This window comes from Narcine bancroftii, chromosome 11 (genome assembly GCF_036971445.1).
Source record: "Narcine bancroftii isolate sNarBan1 chromosome 11, sNarBan1.hap1, whole genome shotgun sequence".
NCBI classification, from domain to species: Eukaryota; Metazoa; Chordata; class Chondrichthyes; order Torpediniformes; family Narcinidae; genus Narcine; species Narcine bancroftii.
In genome coordinates, this window is record NC_091479.1 from 45540663 (window position 1) to 45559205 (window position 18543).

Below are 18543 nucleotides of genomic sequence, written 5' to 3' on the forward strand. Positions count from 1 at the left end.
ACCCCCTACCACCACTCCACATCCCCTAACTCTACCCCCACCCCGTCCACTAACCCTAACTTTATCCCTACGCCTATGCCGCCCCCTAACCCCAACCCTAATGCTACCCACCATCCCCTCACCCCAAACCTCACTCCTCCTCTACCCCCTGCTCCTACTCCCTTCCCCTATACCTAACACAAGCCCACTTCCCTGAACTATAAACCTAACCATAAACCAAGATATAGCCCTACCCCATGTCTCCTAACACTAACCCTAACTCTACCCAACTTCCCCAACCCTAAAGTAAACCCTACCCCTATCCCTTACAACCTACCCCCTTCCCCTAACCATACCTCCTACCCCTTCCCCATACCCGCACCCCCTACAACTACCCCCTTCCCCTAACCCTACCTACTACCCCTTCCCCATACCCGCACCCCCTACCACTACCCCTACCCTATCCCTTACAACCTACCCACTTCCCCTAACCCTACCTCCTACCCCTTCCCCATCCCCGCACTCCCTACCACTACCCCCTACCCTACCCCTTACCACAACCCCTACCCTTACCCCCTTCCACTACCCCCTTTCTCCTACCCCCTTCCCCTCCCCCTCCTTCCCCTAGGTTAGGGGTAGGAAGGGGAAAGGGAAGGGGGAGGGGAAGGGGAGGAGGAGAAGGGGAGGGGAAGGGGGAGGGTTAGGGCAGGGGATGGGGGAGGGGAAGGGGAGGGGGAAAGGGGAAGGGAAGGGCGGAGGGGAAGGGGGAGGTGAAGAGTGGAGGGCTGGGGTTAGGGCATAGGTGTGAGGGCAGGGGAAGGGGAAGATGAGCGGGAGGGGGTTGGGATGGAGGAGGGGTAGAGGAGAAGAGGGGAAGTGGTTGAAGGGACATGGAAGAGGCAGGGAATGGGGTTGGCAGGGCCAGAGGGAGAAGGGGAGGGGTTCAGGCCATCATGATGTTGTCCGTCCTCTGTTCAGCTGGGATGCGAGGTTCTTCTGGACTCGTGTCTTGTCTCTAAGATCGCTCCTTCTCCTGGGAAGAGAAATACGAGTGATAGAGATACTATCTCTGAGGCCTGATCACAATGACCTTGGAGGGTCCCAACTCTTCCCCCATAATCCCCCCTACCCCTGAACACTGGAACCTTTCCCCTTCCTCTGCTTTACCTGAGAAAGTGTGTTTTGGCGAAAACCACGATCTCTCTCTTCAGAGCTCAGAGCAACATGTGTCCATCAGGCAACACCCTGGTTCTCCACGATATGGCAGCAAGTTGCTAGACAATCATGGATGGATCAGTCGAGACCGTTCAGCTGATCCAGCTGAACCTACCCCACAACAATGTTACCCTCCCCTCCCTCACACCAGTACCCTCCATTTTTCTTTAATTCCTGTCCATATTAAAATCCTTTTCATGCCTTTTTTGGACCAGCCTCCGCTAGTACCCCGACAATGCATTCCAGCCACCCACTACATTCTGTGTGAATAAAATGTACCCCTCACGTCTTGCATAAATTTCCCTCAGCTAACCTTATTTAGACGTCCTCTGGTATTCTCGACCCAGGAATGCACACAATATTCCATGTGTGGTCTGACGAGAATTTTATACATCTGCAACGATACCTCTCGGTTTTTGAACTCAATCCCCTGACTCCTGAAGGCCAGCACACAATACACAATCTTAAACTCCCTCTCAATTTGCACAGCAACCTTGAGTGATATATGGAGCAGGATCTAAATATTTCTCTGTCCTGCACACTGTTCATAATCCTGCCATTAACCAAGTGCTCTGCCCACACATTCTTGTAATCCGCATTCAATAAAGATATTGGTCTATATGAAGCTACTTTTAATGGGTCTCCAACCTTCTTTGGAATAACTGTTATTCGTGCCCTTGAAAATTACTCTGGAAATAAACCTGGACCAGTTGCTTATTTAAGTACATCTGTATTTACAGGATTGAACTCCATCTGTCACTTCTCTGCAAAATGGATGACCTATGACAACCTTCTACACTGTCTACAACATCTCTACCTCTGTGTCATCCCCTGACGTACCCACCCTTCCACTCCCATCATCATTCATAAAAATCACAAAGAGCAGGGGTCCCAGAGCAGATCCCTTTGGAGCGCCACTAGTCATTGTTCCATCTACTACTACCCTCTGTTTTCTGCAGACAAGCCAATTCTGAATCCACACAGCCAAGGCTCCATGGTTCCCATGCCTCCGGACATTCTGAATGAGGTCACCGTGGGGACCTTGTCAAGCACCTTACTAAAATCCTCGTGCAGCACAACAGACCTTGACCTTCATCTATTTCCTTTGACACCTCCTCGAAAAACTCAATTTGACTCGTGAAGCAGGACCTGCTCCTCACAAAACTATCCATGAGTTTGCCCACCATGTTTGGGCATTGCCCTTGGCCCCAGAATCTGCAGACTTCCTGGCCAGTTCCTCCCTTACCCCTTCCCAGAGCTTCCGCATCCATTAGAACATCAAGCATTGCTGCCCAGTACAGGCCCTTTGGCCCATAAAGGCTGTACTGACCTTTGTAAATGTTCTCCAAAACCTTTACCTGTACCACACCCATAGGAACATAGGAAGTGGGAACAGGAGTAGGACAAAAATGGCCTATCGAGCCTGCTCTGCCATTCAATATGATCAAGGCTGATCTAATTTATGACCTAACTCGACCTACCCTGCCTTCTCGCCATATCCCCAAATTCCTCTATCATGTAAAAATTCTGTTCCCTCACATCCACATGCTCGTCTTAGAGACTTTTATATGTACCTATTCTACCAACCGCTATCACTTTCACCGGTGACGCATTCAAAGCTCTCACAACTCTCTGCATAAAAAAAAGTCTCCCCTCACCTGAAGCGGATGCTCTCTGAGATTTGCACCTGACACTTTAGGAAAGGTTTCTGGCTGTTCATTCCATCTAAGCCCCCCACAATCTTATTTAGAAAAAGTTATTAAGCTGTGGAAGGGGCAAGTTGGGAGAGGGAGGAGGGGAGAGAGCTGGTGGGGGAGGGGTGAGAGCTGGTGGGGAGGGGACAAGGCCGTGTTGGGGAGAGGGATCAGGACCGCGTTGAGGTGGTGAACGGACAGACATGGGTGGATCTACCTGCCGAAATAAAGGAGCAATAAGAAGGCCATCTCGGGATCTACCAGCATCTTCTGGGGCTTGATGTCTCAATGGAAAACCCCCTGAGGATGGAAGTAGGCCATGCTCTGCTACAGCTGGTACATGACTCATGAAGCAGGACCTGCTCCTCACAAAACTGGTAACACAACGATATAACATGACCCCATATGCCCACATTTATGATGCACCAATGCTGCCAAGGCTCCAGGGTCTCTCTGCTTGGGGAAAAAAGTGGCAGAGCATATTTGAGCAGCTCAGTCCACAGTGGCATTGCGTCAGCTTCAGCGGTTTTCCTGGAGGTGTGTCCATCCACGTGGTGGACCCTGACTATTCTTTTGTTGTTCCACCTCTCAGAAGATCTGCCAGTGCTGTTGTCCTCAGAGCAGGCAGCCATGGATCTGCCTCCCTGTCTCCTGACGCCGACCCATCCACACTGACGTGCTGTTTGGCACAGCCCAGAAATCCAGTTGCACTGATCGGAAAAGAGGCTCCTGGGCCCGCCTGGTTGTCCCTTTTCGGATCAGTGCCACAGCTGCCAGCTTGGACAGTTGGCTCTCCCCTCCACCTCACCCTCTTGTGTCAGTACTTTATCTGTGGTGGGCTGGAGCGCTCCCACCTTACACCGCTGTTTTTCGCACCTCCACCAGCCAGAGCCGTCAGTAAACCAAGCTTTTTCCTGCTGTCCAGCATCGAGGGTGTTGAACGGTTTGCCCCAGGCCATGGTGCCAAGCTCTTCTCGGGGTCATTCAGGTGGGAGGCTGTCACTTTCGGGCAGGACATGATCTGTTCTTGCAAGTGGCTCAGCCCTTCGGACCTGGCCTCTGTGCGGTCTGCCATGTACCACTTCTTTGGTCCGCTGTGAGTGGCATCCGCAGATTTAACCCATCACATGTTGGGGAGGTGTGGCTGGAGTGCGACTGTCTCTGCTGCCATCTGGTTCTCTGTGGAGAGCAGGCGAGCATCTGACACTCAGATGGGGAGTCGCGGGAGGCAGCTTCCAGGAGGGAATTGAACCAGAAGCTGTGTGGGACTCGGTGGCCTTGCCTCTTTTGCTCAAGGCTCCACTAGGCAATTGTCTTCATGGCAGAGACAAGTCATTCGAAGGGTCTTCCAGTTTTGAGGGGTTGGGGGGTGCTTGTGGTCAGTGGCAGTGGTGTTCAACAGCGTGTTTTACCATTTAAGAAGCCATTTGTTGTTCAGGTCATCAATGAAGCGGAGAGTTTTTTTTTTCTGGGCAACATTGTACAGTAGATGGAGGGACAGGGTGAGATGGGGAATATGTTGGCACCAGTAACCCAAAACACACACAAAACTTTGTGCCTCAACTTGTTGGTGGGCACCGCAATGAGGATTTTGCTTTGAGCAACCATTGATATTTTTCTGCTGCCTGGATGCTCAGGAAAAAGACTGTTGGACTAGGACCCTGGACCTTTTCCAGGTGGTGCCTCCCTGGTGCCAGTGTCTGGGGTGTTGCTGCTGGTGTCCAAGACATCCTAAAATGGGACAGAGGTTGTGGCACATGGAGATACCAATGACATAGGGAGGAAGAGGGAAGAGTTCCTGAAAAGTGGGTCCAGGGCATTTGGTGAGAGCTGAAAAGAAATAGCTTGAAGGGACTCATGTTGGGATGACTGTCTGGGCCATGCGACAGTGAGAGCAGGAACAGAATGAGGTGGAGGATGAAGGCGTGTCCTGAAGGTGCGGGTGAAGAGCTCCTTGAGGGCATCCTATTTGCCTTGCTCGGGAGGCTGATGTCAGATGTCGATGAGCCTTGCTGCCATGTCCTGATGAGCAAGAACATCATGGAGGAGTAATGGATGTCATCAGCGGTGATCTCTTGGAGGTGGAACTGGTCCTTGGCCTGTTTGAACCCCACGTGTGGCTGCGACATCCAGAACATTGACAGCTTCAACCAAACCATCTGAAGAGCCGCCTGGACCGTGATCTTCACGTCCAACTGAAGGGCTGGGTCCTGCTGAGGTCACCACTGTAGCAGACACTTCTGTTGAAGAGAGAAGTGGGAGGGGGTAGCATATTGTGGATGGGGGTGGGGGGTGGTTTCTTTATTCTTTCTTTTATAGATGCCACACATTAGATGAGCATTATTATTAATTGTGTGAATTTGTTGTGGTTTTAAGTTTATAAATATTTTTTTTAAATGATTGGCAGGACCACGAGTGGCAGATAGGATCATGGGGACTCTCTCCCCCCAACCCACCCACCCCAAATATCAATGGGATAAACCGGGTTAATTGTCAACGTCGTCGAGGATCCCTTCCACCTGCCCACAGCATTTGGCAGCTCTTCTCATCAGGAAAGAGGTCGAGGAATATCGGAGCCAGTAGCACCAGGCCCCGAAACAGATTCTTCCTGCGAGCAGTGAGAATGGAGAATGATGGATGACCGGCTCAGACAAAGACTCCAAGACTCTGCTATTGATTCAACAGAATTTATTTCTTTTTTGGGAGGGACTGCACGTGTATCATTTGTCTCTCTGTGCGTAGGTCCGGTTGTGTGTTTGCAGAGGTTTCCACCATGAACACAGTTTCCTCGGGTTCAATTTGAACGGGTACAGAGGAGCTTTCCTGGATTGGAGAATGTATCTCATGAAACAAAGTTGACTGAGTTCGGGCTTTTCTCTTTTTCACCCCAAAATTAACTTTATTCTAAAATTATTGACCAAGAGGACAACTGTTCCATGTCTTTTCTCATCCTCGTGTTGCATGCCTGTATTCCCTTCACTGCACATGTTCTCTGTTTAACATCATTCCACCCCTTTGACACCTTGTGGTTACTCCCTGCACTCTGTGGTTGAAGGGGTTCCCTTTAGTCTCCGCCCCTCAAGACCCGGAGGATTAGAGTCCTTCCCCACAGCGCCCTCGTGTTGGCTGCGCCAAGCCTCAGTGCATCTCTCAGCAACCTGGAATAGGCCGGTGGGCAGCGTTCCCTCACCCACATCTCCATGTGCTAAAAGACCAGCACGTTAACGTCGAACAGTTATGCCCTTCGGACCTCGATGTTGCGCTGACCTATCAATTCCAAGCAAAATAAAAACTAGACCCTTCCTCCTTTATAACCCTCCATTCTTGCAATGGAGGGGGTGCAGAGACAATTGACCAGGCTGATACCTGGAATGGCAGGAATGACTTATGAGGAAAGATTGCGCAAATTGGGATTATACTCCCTGGAGTTTAGAAGATTGAGAGGGGATCTCATAGAGACATATAAAATTCTGGCAGTACTGGACAGAATGGATGCAGATGGGATGTTTCCAAGGATGGGAAAATCCAGAACCCGGGGCCATGGTTTGAGGATAATAGGCAAACCATTTAGGATGGAGATGAGGAGGAATTTCTTTACCCAGAGAGTGGTGAATCTGTAGAATTCATTGCCACAGAGGGCAGTAGAGGCAGGTTCATTAAATATGTTTAAGAGGGAATTAGATATATTTCTTCAGTATAAGGGTATTAAAGGTTACGGAGAGAAGGTGGGGATGGGGTACTGAAATTTAAGATCAGCCATGATCTCGTTGAATGGCGGAGCAGGCTCGAAGGGTCGAATGACCTACTCCAGCTCCTATCTTCTATGTTTCCTTCATTCATGTGTCCAAGAAGCCCTTAAATGCCCTAATATTTCAGCCTTCATCACCACTCCTGGCAAGTCATTCCTGGCACCCACAACTCTGTGTAAAAACAAGTACCCCTGATATTGCCCCTAAACCTTCCTCCCTTTGCTTTGGGCTTCTAGTGTTTGCTTCTCTTATCTGGGTTTCAGGCAGACCAAAGGGCATCTTTCACTGAGATTCTGGTCTTCCAGCAGTTCTGCATGTCTGTCTCTGGATCCTCCGCTCAGGGGACCACCCCGCAGTATCTCATCAAGTCCTAGTCTCTGTGTCAGCAGGAATTCCTTGCTGATCACTGCCTGATGGCCCTGTGGTCAATAGTGTTTGTCTATGCAACCATTCCCATGAAGGTGATGGGGCAAAGTCCTGCTGACTAGGACATTGTGTGGCATCAGGGCCAGACCAATCTTTCACAACACCTGAGCCAGGTAGAACCTCAGCACATAGCAGCTTTTGGTGCCCTTGCACTTTGTTTCCAAGCACAGCCATACACAATAGCCATGCTGGTTAGGGTTATTCCCCCATTGATTGACGATGTACATGGTCCTCCAGACTCTATCCATTTTGGACCCCTACATGAATAGGAAATGTGTTTTGGGAATTGACAGGGTGGAGGTGTGGGGCTGGGCCACACCTGCCTCACGTGCAGCAGTACCAAGAGCTCCTTGCACCTGATGACCGAGTTCTACCAGTTTGACAGAGTTGGGCATCTCTGTGGTTCTCCCTGTCTCCTGGAACTGGGGGTCTCCTTACAGCTCCCCATCTCCTTGAGTTGGTACTTTGTTCTCCACCATCACCACAAGACAACCAAGACCCCTGGATGGAGGGCAGAGGCGCAGAGAGATCAGTGAGAATACGGGTAGTTTCAACAGGGTGGGGTCCATCCTGATGCCTGATAACAGGAGGAAACCAATGGGGAAGGAGGATGCAGGGCATTCGATAGCAGGTGGGGCAGGGTGTAGACATTGCAGCTGACTGGAATTGTCAGGGGGATATTGAGACCTGGGAGAGGAGGGGAAGGAGGGTGCAATTGTGTTCTGACGAGAGAGTGCTGAGGGAGAGGCAACATGGGTGGAACCTCAAGGCAAGGGACCCCTGAATTTTTTGCAGGGATGGGCTCTGTAAATAGACTCCCAGATATCCAGCAAAGAGCATCTTTGTCCCCCTGCCATCAGGAAGGAGATATGGAGGAATAAAAGTAGAGAAGCCAGGGAGGGAAATAGCTTCTTCCCACAGGCCGTGAGATTGACAAGGCAACATGAGCTTGATGGGAGCTAAGAATGAAAAGGTGGAGAGGAATATGGACTGATTACAACAGCACAGCCAGCAGGAGAGTGGGGCCGAAGGGCCTGTTTCTGTGTTGTCATTCTGGACCAGCCTTTTGAGTTCAAGCTCTAAAAGACCAAACCATTTTTAAATTTAATATCAACGGTATAGAATGAATCAAGGGACAAGATGTCTGTCCAGCGGCAAGCGTCGAAGGCACTTCCTGAAACAGAGGCTCTGAAACTACAGGGAGGTTCTGGCCGGAATGAGGTCCCGCTTCCTCTGGAAGGAGGAGAGGAGGCAGGGATAATATGGGGTAAGGGGTGCCTTCCTACATTCACCTCCTATTTCCTCTACACCGTACACCTCTTCATTTCCCTGCCCATTCCCCTCCCTCATCACCTCTCCATTTCCTGTGCCCCGCTCGCCGCCCACGCTCCCCTCCCCAACTTAACCCTAACCCCTAACAAACCCTAACCTTAACGTTAACACTACCGATACCCTTAAACACTACACCACATCCCCAACCCTAACTCTTATTTCCACCCTCTCCTCTAACCCTATCCCTATGCTGTCCCCTAAACCCAACCTAATCTTACCCACCTTCCCCTAACCCCAACTCACACCTCACCTCTACCTCCTACTCCTACCCCCTTCCCCTAAACTTATCACAAGCCCACTTCCCCGAACTCTAAACCTAACCCTAAACCTCGACCTAACCCGATCCCACATCTCCTAACCCTAAACCTAACTTTACCTCTACCCGTCCCTGACCCTTATCTTAAATCTACCCACCTTCCCCAACCCTAAGCTAAACCCTACCCCTATCCTCTACACCTACCCCCTTCCCCTAACCCTACCCCATACCCGCACCCCCTACCACTACCCCATTACCTACCCCTACCCTCTCACTACCCCCCTTTCTCCTACCCCCTTCCCCTATCCCTCCTTCCCCTGTTAGGGGTAGGAAGGGAAAGGGAGGGGAAGGGGAGGAGGGGAAGGGTAGGAGGCGAAGGGGAGGGGGAAAGGAGAGGGGAAGGGGAGGTGAAGGGAGGAGGGCTAAGTTTCGGGCATAGGTGTGAGGGTAGGTGAAGGGGAAGGTGAGTGGGAGGGGATTGGAATGGAGGAGAGGTAGGGGAGAAATGGGAGGGGAAGTGGGTGAAGGGATATGGAAGAGGTGGGGAATGGAGTTGGCAGGGCCAGAGGGAGAAGGGGAGGGGTTCAGGCTACCATGATGTTGTCCATCCTCTGTTCAGCTGGGATGCAATGTTCTTCTGCACTCGTGTCTTGTCTCTGAGATTGCTCCTTCTCCTGGGAAGAGAAATATGAGTGATAGAGATACCGTCTCCGAGGCCTGATCACGATGACTTTGGAGGGCCCCAACTCTTCCCCCATCACCCCCCTCCCTACCCCTGCACACTAGGATCTTTCCCATTCCTCTGCTTTACCTGAGGAAGTGTGTTTTGGAGAAAAGCACGATCTATCTCTGCAGAGCTCAGAGCCACGTGTCTCCATCAGGCAACACCCTGGTTCACCATGACATGGCAGCAAGATGTTGGACAAATCGTGGATGGATCAGTCGAGTCCCTTCAGCTGACCCATCTGAACCTACCCCACAACAATATTACTCTTCCCTCCCTCTCACCAGTACCTTCTGTTTTTCTTTTATTCCTGTCCCTATATTAAAATCTTTTTTGTGTCTTTTTTGGATGAGCCTCCAGTACCACCCCTGGCAATGTATTCCAGCCACCCACTACATTCTGTGTGAATAAAATATCCCCCTCACATCTTGTCTAAAGTTTCCTCATCTCACCTTATTTAGATGTCCACTGGTATTTTTGCCCCAGGAATGCACACAATATTCCAAGTGTGGTCTGACGAGAATTTTGTACATCTGCAGCGTTACCTCTCAGTTCTTGAACTCAATCCCCTGACTCCTGAAGGCCAGCACACAATACACCATCTTAAACTCCCTCTCAATTTGCACAGCAACTTTGAGCGATTTATGGCGCAGGATCTAAATATATCTCAGTCCTGCACACTGTTCATAATCCTGCCATTAACCAAGTGCTCTGCCCTCACGTTCTTGTAATCCGTATTCAATAAAGATATTGGTCTATATGAAGCTAATTTTAATGCGTCTCCAACCTACTTTGGAATAACTTTTATTCATGCCCTTGAAAATGACTCTGGAAATTAACCTGTACCAGTTGCTTGTTTAAGTACATCTGTATTTACAGGATTCAACTCCATCTGTCACTTCTCTGCAAACTGGATGACATATGACAACCTTCTACACTGTCTACAACATCTCTACCTCTGTGTCATCCCCTGACATACCCACCCTTCCACTCCCATCATCATTCATAAAAATCACAAAGAGCAGGGGTCCCAGAGCAGATCCATTTGGAGAGCCACTAGTCATTGTTCCATCTACTACTACCCTCTGTTTACTGCAGACAAGCCAATTCTGAATCCACACAGCCAAGGCTCCATGGATCCCATGCCTCCCGACATTCTGAATGAGGCCACCATGACGACCTCGTCAAGCACCTTACTAAAATCCACGTGCAGCACATACAGACCTTGACCTTCATCTATTTCCTTTGACACCTCCTCGAAATACTCAATTTGACTCGTGATGCAGGACCTGCTCCTCAGAAAACTATCCATGAGTTTCCCCAGCATGTTTGTGCATTGCCGTCAGACCCAGAATCTGCAGACTTCCTGGCCAGTCCCTCCCTTACCCCTTCCCAGAGCTTCCGCATCCATTACAACATTAAGCATTGCTGCCCAGTACTGCCCAGTACAGACCTTTGTAAACGTTCTCCACAACCAACTAACCCTTACCCGTACCACACCCATAACTATGGGTGGATTAAATATCCAATTAACTTCTTTCTGAAGTAACGCATCAGGAATTTGATGTTGATTCCAATTTTGAATAACTTTTCATAATTCTCGTTCAGCTCCTTTAAAGTTAGATCCATTATCAGAACATAATTCTTTTACTTGACCAGGTCTAGGAATAAAACGCCAAAGAACATTAATAAAAGAGTCTGTATCAAGCAATGACGCTACTTCAATATGAATTGCTCTCATAGTCAAACAAGTGAAAATAACTCCATATCATTTTTCAACACTTCGTCCGCACTTTACTTGCAAAGGACCAAAATAATCAACTTCCACAGATGTAAATGGGAATTCATCAGGTGAAACTCTGTCATGTGGTAAATCTGCCATTTGTTGTTGTCCAGGTTTTCATTCTCTCTGTTAGTCACAAAGAGATGAAACCTCATGATTTCATTATTAATATATTTAAGCACTGATGTTCTATCAGTCCAAAACACAGGATCTGCGGACTCCATCTGTAATTCTCTTCTTAACATAGCGTCCATTTTGCTCGCCATAATAGCAGCAGTTAATTCCATTCAAGGTCTGGTGACTGACTTTAATGGAGCCACTCTGGCTTTTCCCATTACAAATCCACCATCTACTCGCACTTGGGTTATTTCACATGACTCAGTAACTGACAGGATCAAAACCACCTTCACTTACATCAGAAAAATGGTGTAACTGAGCAAATGTGGCCACTCCAAAGTCTGTTGACGTCAAAACTTCCAAGTATTTGAAGACGCTCAATCTAATTTTTCCAATCTTGTGCAATGGATTCTGGATTAGTTTCATCCCATCCAAATTTTCTTCTGCACAAAACTGGTATTTGGCCGGGCTGATCATTAGGTTGAATTCGGCCAGTCGGGAGAAGAGGGTGTGCAGGTGAGACTTGTGTTGTGCCCAGTCTCTGCTAGCGACAAGAATGTCATCCAGATAAATGAACACGAAATTCAAATCCCTGCGCACCGTATCCATGAGGTGCATTATGTCTGGGCGGTGTTCTTGAGCCTGAAAGGCATGCATAAAAATTCGAACATGCCGAAGGGGGAGATGATGGACGTTTTGGGGATGTCATCTGGGTGCAATGGGATTTGATGGTACACGCACACCTGATCGACCTTGGAGAATACTCTCACACCATGCAGATTGGCCATAAAGTCCTGAATGTGAGGGATGGGGTAACGGTCAGGTACTGTCGTGTCATTAAACCGTCGATAATCTCCGCAGGGGCGCCAGCCATCGGAGGCTTTTGGGACCAGGTGAAGCGGCGAGTCCCAAGGACTGTCGGAGGGACGAATGATCCCCAGTTCCTGCAGATGCGAGAACTTCTCTTTCGCTATCTGGAGCTTATCTGGTGGGTTTAACAGTAATGTACGATAAACTGTATCAGACACTGTGACACCAGGTTCACAGTTGGGAGAATATTTAACGGTGATATACAGTAGACGTTGGCAGATACTGTGACACCAAGTTTTCAGTAGTGAGAAGGTTTAACAGTAATGCATGATAAGCTGTGGTAGATACTGTGATACCAGGTTCACAGTTGGAAGAAGTTTTTACGGTGATGTAATATTAACTGTGGCAGATAAAGTGACACCAGGTTCACATTGGTGCAAAGTTTATGGTGATGTACGGAAGACTGATGCAGATATGGTGACACCACATTCACAACGAGGAGAAAGAATATCAGTGATGTGCAATAAACTGTGGAATATACTGTGACTCCAAGTTTACAGTGGGGAGGTTGAACTGTGATGTACGATAAATGGTGGAAAAAACAGTGATGAATGGGTCAACTTGGGGAGAATGTTTAACGGTGATGTACAGTCGACGACTTTGGCAGATACTGTGACACTGTGTTCACAGTACTGAGAAGGTTTAACAGATATGTATGGTAGAATAAGGCAGATTCTGTGACTCCAGGTTTACAGTGGTGAGAAGGTTTAAAAATGATGTACAATAAACTGGCAGATACTGATACTTGGTTCACAGTGGGGAGGAGGTTAATGGTGATGTACAGGAGACTATGTAGATACGTTGATACTGGGCTCAGAGTGGGAAAAAAAGCTTTATGGGAAACTGAGGCAGTTACTGTGACACCAGGTTCATAGTGGGGAAAATGTTTGACAGAGCTGTACGATAACCTTTGGCGAATAAAGGGACGCCAGCTTCATATTGGGGAGAATTTTTAATGATGATGTACACTAAACTGTGGCAGATACAGTAACACCAGGCTCACATTGACGAGAAGGTTTACTGGTGATGTACGGTAGACTGCCAGGCTCTATAACACCAAGTTCACAGTAGTGAGAACGTATAATAGTGATGTACGATAAACTGTGGCAGATACAGTAAAACCGGTTTCACAATGGGGAGAAGGTTTAATGGTGATGTGTGGTAAACTTAGGCTGATACTTTAACACCAATTTAACAGGGTGAGAAGGTTTAACGTTGATTAACGGTAGACTGAGACAGAAACTGAGAGACAGCATTCACAGTAATGTGAAGGTTTAACAGTGATTTACTATAAACTGTGTCAGATACTGTGACAAGATGGCGCAGAGGGTAGACGTGTGGTTCCACCCTTCCGCAGTTAGACTATTAAATGCTCGATTTTAAAAGTTGTAAAAGTGATTAAAAATACTGTTTATAGACTTTGGAATAGTGGAGGATCGAAATGGCTGCAAATGTGAAAAAATCGAAAACTCAGTTACAGAAGAAATTACCTTACAAAAGTGTTGAAGAACTGAGGCCAAGTTCAAGTTGAAGTAACAGAGTTGTCGACTGGAGTCCCCAAGCCTCAGAGGACTCCTGCCCGGCTAAGTATTTCGTCGGCGCTAGCTTAGCGATGAGTTCAGCGGTTTTGACTCGTGCACTCGTGAACACAGGCGTGAGGGCGAGCCAGCTGAACGAGGACAGGCTCGTGAGCCTGCAGCATTGCCTGGTGGTCAGGAGAGGTACAGTGTAGCATCAGATGACGCACCTGCGCAGTCGGTGGCCCTACCGGGCATGTGCAGTGCGTCAAGGGTCCACAAACCTTTGGAGAAGGTGTGGGCTGCGGGGGAGCCTGAGCGACGGTGAACTGACGAGGTCGCTCACTGTTGAGGTAGGCATGCTGTTGTTGGGTATCCAGACCTGCAGCCGCACTGGAAGAGGACCTACTGCTTTGGAACAAGAAGAGACCTCAACTTCATTAGAATTTGAAGAACTGGGGACTGCGGCAAAAGAAGGTCAGCCTCAAAGGCAGGTGATGGATCCTGGACTGGATTCTGTGTTTCCAATTCTGGAAGGGATTGCTCAACTCATGGAAGATATGGCAAATATGTCAATGCAGATGACTCATCAGATGACTCAAGGATTTTCGAAATGAAAACTAAAATGAACACTGTGTGTGAAGAAATAACTTTTATGAAGCAAGATATTAATGTAGTTAAGAGTGATGTTACGAGATGGACACGATCAGTGGATACTGTGCAAGATCATTTTAAAAAGATTGAGGAGGCTTTCTTGAATGCAAGAGTCAAGTGGAGCGTAATAGAGAAAAAATGGAAATAGTGGAAGATCCTTTTGTAGATTGGGGGATTCAGAAGAAGGAATTATTGAAGAAGTTTGACTCATTAGAAAACCAATGTCGTAGAAATAATGTTAAGATAGTAGGTCTTCCGGAAGATATGGAAGGTTCGGATCCGGTGAAGGTTTTGAAGAAATGGATCCCAGAAGTGAAGGGCAGGTAATTCGTTCCAGATGGACTGGAATTAGATCGAGTGAACAGAGCGTTTCCAGGCCAATTACCACGAGCAGTTTTGATTCGCTGTTTTAAATAACAAGACAGAGAGGTGATACTCCGATTGGTGGTGCAGAAAACACGGCAAAATCAGGCTCCACTGATGGTTCAAAATAATAGGGGTTTTTTAATGCAGATCTGAGTCAAGAAATTATCAGAAGAGACCGAGAATTTAATTCAGCCTAAGAAGTATTGTGGCGAAAGGGATATAAATTTGCTTTTCGTTATGCAGCAGTATTGAAAGATTTTTATGGGAATTTTCAATCTCAGTGTTTTGAGAATGACCATGATGCTTTAATATTTGCTAATTCATTGCCAGATGTACGAGGAAATGGGTGATCGTCACCATTGTCACCAAAGGGAAGGGTCAATGGGAATGGAAATGGGAAGATTGGAAAATATGGAAAGAATGGGAAAAAAGTTGAATGGATGCAAAGTCTTCTCGATATTGACGATCCGGAACAATCATTGGGACTGGAATCACTGGGTTGAATGTTTTTGTTTCAGGACTTTGTGAAAGTCTGACTGGGGGTGGGTGACACTGAGTCCTTTAGTCTCCTGCTACTTGTGGACTTTACCACACCCAGATTTTTAGGGGGCTACTACTTTTGAGTATCTTGTTTTGGGATTGATGTTTCTCTTTTTTTTGGAATTTTTAAAATAGGTGGGATTCGAATACAGTGAGACTTAGAAGGGGAGTATTATTTTATAGTAGGATTCACATTTGTGAGAAGGTTTTACAGTGATATAATATGAACTGTGTCAGATACTGTGACACTAGGTTCACAGAGCGAGAAGGTTTAACAGTGATGTATGGTATGTTGAGGTAGCTAATTTGACACCAGGGGTAAAGTGGGGATCAGGTTTAACGGTGATGTACTGTAGACTGAGGCAGATACTGTGACACCAGATTCACATGAGAATAACGTTTAATGATGATGTGCGGTATGTTGAGGTAGATAAAGTGATACCAGGTGCACAATGGGGATAATGTTTAATGGTGATGTATGGTAGACTGAGGCAGATACAGTGACACCAGGTTCACAGTGGGGAGGAGGTTTAATGGTGATATACGGGAGACTGAAGCAGAACTGTGCCACCAGGTTCACAGTTGGAGAAGGTTCAACAATGAGGTAGGGTAGACTGAGACAGTTATTGTGACACTGGGTTCACAGAAGTGAGGAAGTTGAAAAGTAATGTCCGATAAACTGTATCAGATACAGTGACACCCATTCACAGATGTGTAAAGGTTTAACGATGATGTATGGTAGACTGATAAGAGATACTGAGACAATGGGTTCACAACATTAACACAGTTTAACAGTCATGTACAATTAACTGTGTGAGATACTGCGACACCAGGTTCAGAGTGGGGAGATGTTTTAACGGTAAAGTACAGTTGATGTTGGCATATACTGTGACGCTGAGTTCAGGGCAGTAAGAAGGCTTAATGGTGATGTGCGTTAAACTGAGGCAGATACTTTAACACCAGGTTCACAGGAGGAAAAGGTTTAATGTTTATGAACGGTAGACTGAGGCAGAAAATGTGAGATGGATTCCACAGTAGTAAGAAGGTTTAACAGTGATTTACTTTAAACTGTGTCAGATACTGTGACATCATGTTCACATTGGGGAGAATGTTTAACAGTGATGTACGGTAAATTGAGATGGATATCGTGACACCGGGTGAACAGTGGGGAAGAGGTTTATCAGTGATGTACGATAGACTGAGATCAATCCCGTGACACCAAGTTCACAGTAGTGAGAAGGTTTAACGGTGATGTACGGTAGACTGAGGCAGATACTGTGACACCAGGTTCACTTTGGGGAGAAGGTTTAACGGTGATATACTGTAAATTGAGATAAATACCGTGACACCAGGTTCACAGTGGGGAGAAGGTTTAACGGTGATGGACGGTAGACTAAGGCAGATTCTATTACACCAGGTTCACAGGGGGGGGAGAAGGTTTAACGGTGATATACTATAAATTGGGATATACACCGTGACACCAGGTTCACAGTGGGGAGAAGGTTTAATGGTTATGGACTGTACACTGAGGCAGATTCTATTACACCAGGGTCACAGAGGGGAGAAAGTTTAACATTGATGTACGATTAACAGTGTCAGATACTTTGACATCAGGTTCATATTGGGGTGGCAGGCAAAGTGACACCAGATTCACAGTGGAGAGAGGTTTAATGCTGATGTATGGACGACTGAGATCATTACTGTGACATTGGCTTCACAGCAGTGAGAAGGTTTAACAGTAATGTACAATACACTGTGTCAGGTACTGTGACACCAGGTTCACAGTGGGGAGAATGTTTAATGAGATGTATGATAAACTGTGGCAGATTCTGTGACAACAAGTTCACAGTGCGGAGAATGTTTAATGGTGATGTACAGTAGACTGGGACAGATATACTGATGCTGGATTCACTGTAGTCAGAAGGTTTAACAGTGATGTACAATAAACTCTGACCTATACTGTGACATCAGGTTCATATTGGGGAGAAGGTTCAACAGTGATGTACGGTAGAGGGAGGCAGATACTGTGACACCAGGCTCATTGTATTGTTCATTTATCTAATTTATATGCTCCATTTTTTTGTGGCAACTTCCAAACATTCCATAAACTTCTATTCTAATCAGATTTTGTTCATTTAAATAGGTCACCACTAAAATCCCAAATTGTTTGGTCTCTTAAGTACGCTGCACAAAATTAAATTCTTTACCTGGGTTTGGTTCAACGGCATTTCAGTCTGCTTCATTATTTTTTCAGCCCCTCGTTTTGTGCTTTCTGCTTTGCCCAGCCGATTCGCCAAATGGGCATCCAACTCTGTCTTCTCAGCTTGACGCAACGTCTCCTCTGTAAACTTAAGCAAACCAAGAAGACTGAAGTTAAAATTTTCACATTGGCATTTTCAAACACAAAAATGACGCTGTGAGTTGCAATTTCACATCAAAATCCCACTTACTAAACTTGCAAACAACTGAATCGCATCCAACAGCTGGAAAATTGCAAGAGAGCTGCTTGGTTAAAGCAAAAATTCCACCCAGTCACCCCATTAAAGGCCTCCAAGTTAAAAACAGATAGCAACCTGAAAGTTAAGTACAAAGATCTGTATCAGGAATATTAACGGGCTTTTTTAAAAAAATAATTTCCACTATTGAAAGAAAACTCCTCAGGGAACACCAAGCTCTTGTTGAACAATTCCTGTTGTATTCCTCAAAATGGTTTGAATCTTGATTTCAAGCAGAGTCACTTGGTGAAATTGTTGGTCCAGAACAAACCCTGCCCACACACTCCCTTAAATACCTGCAAAGTCGTGGCTCAGCTCTGCTCCATGCTAAAGCTATAAAGCTTTTCGGAAGAGATAACGGACTTTAGATGCTTGGACGTTGAGTCACAAAAACATTAATGATTCCCTGAACAACACACCTCTATCTGAAAACCAAAAGGAACCTTCCCGAGTGGTAAATATCAACAAGACATAATATCATGTAACCATTGTGTTTGTGTCGTTTGAGAATTGCATTTCCATTCAATCAGAATTAGAGTTTTGGGTGCCGTATTTGAGAAAAGATGTGCTGTTGTTGGAGAAGGTCAGAGATGATTTACTGGAATGATATCAGGAATGAAAGGGTTAGTGTATGAGGAACAATTGTCGACTCTTCGACTGTACTAGTTGGAGTACAGAAGGATAAGGGTGTCCTCAGAGGCATTTCAAATGCTAGAAGGACTGGACAGAGTATATATGGCAAAGATGTTTCCCATGGTAGGGGATTCTAGGACAGGAGAGCATAATTTCAGGATAAAAGGGTGTCAATTTAAAACAAATGTGGAAA

The 18543-nt window shown here is 46.8% G+C and overlaps 1 long non-coding RNA gene across 2 annotated transcripts; it reads right to left on the reverse strand.

Annotated features, from left to right (window-relative positions):
• Nucleotides 1-546: 546 nt before the first annotated feature.
• LOC138745328 (uncharacterized) lies at nt 547-17753 on the reverse strand. Of its 2 annotated transcripts, XR_011346178.1 has the most exons (4): nt 17673-17753; nt 17430-17570; nt 9245-9325; nt 547-1012 (listed from the first exon to the last, which is right to left on the reverse strand). It is a non-coding gene; the product is annotated as an uncharacterized lncRNA (long non-coding RNA). The 2 variants fall into 2 exon arrangements; XR_011346177.1 differs by lacking the exon at nt 547-1012 and having other exon boundaries at nt 8944-9325.
• Between the last annotated feature and the right edge of the window lie 790 nt (nt 17754-18543).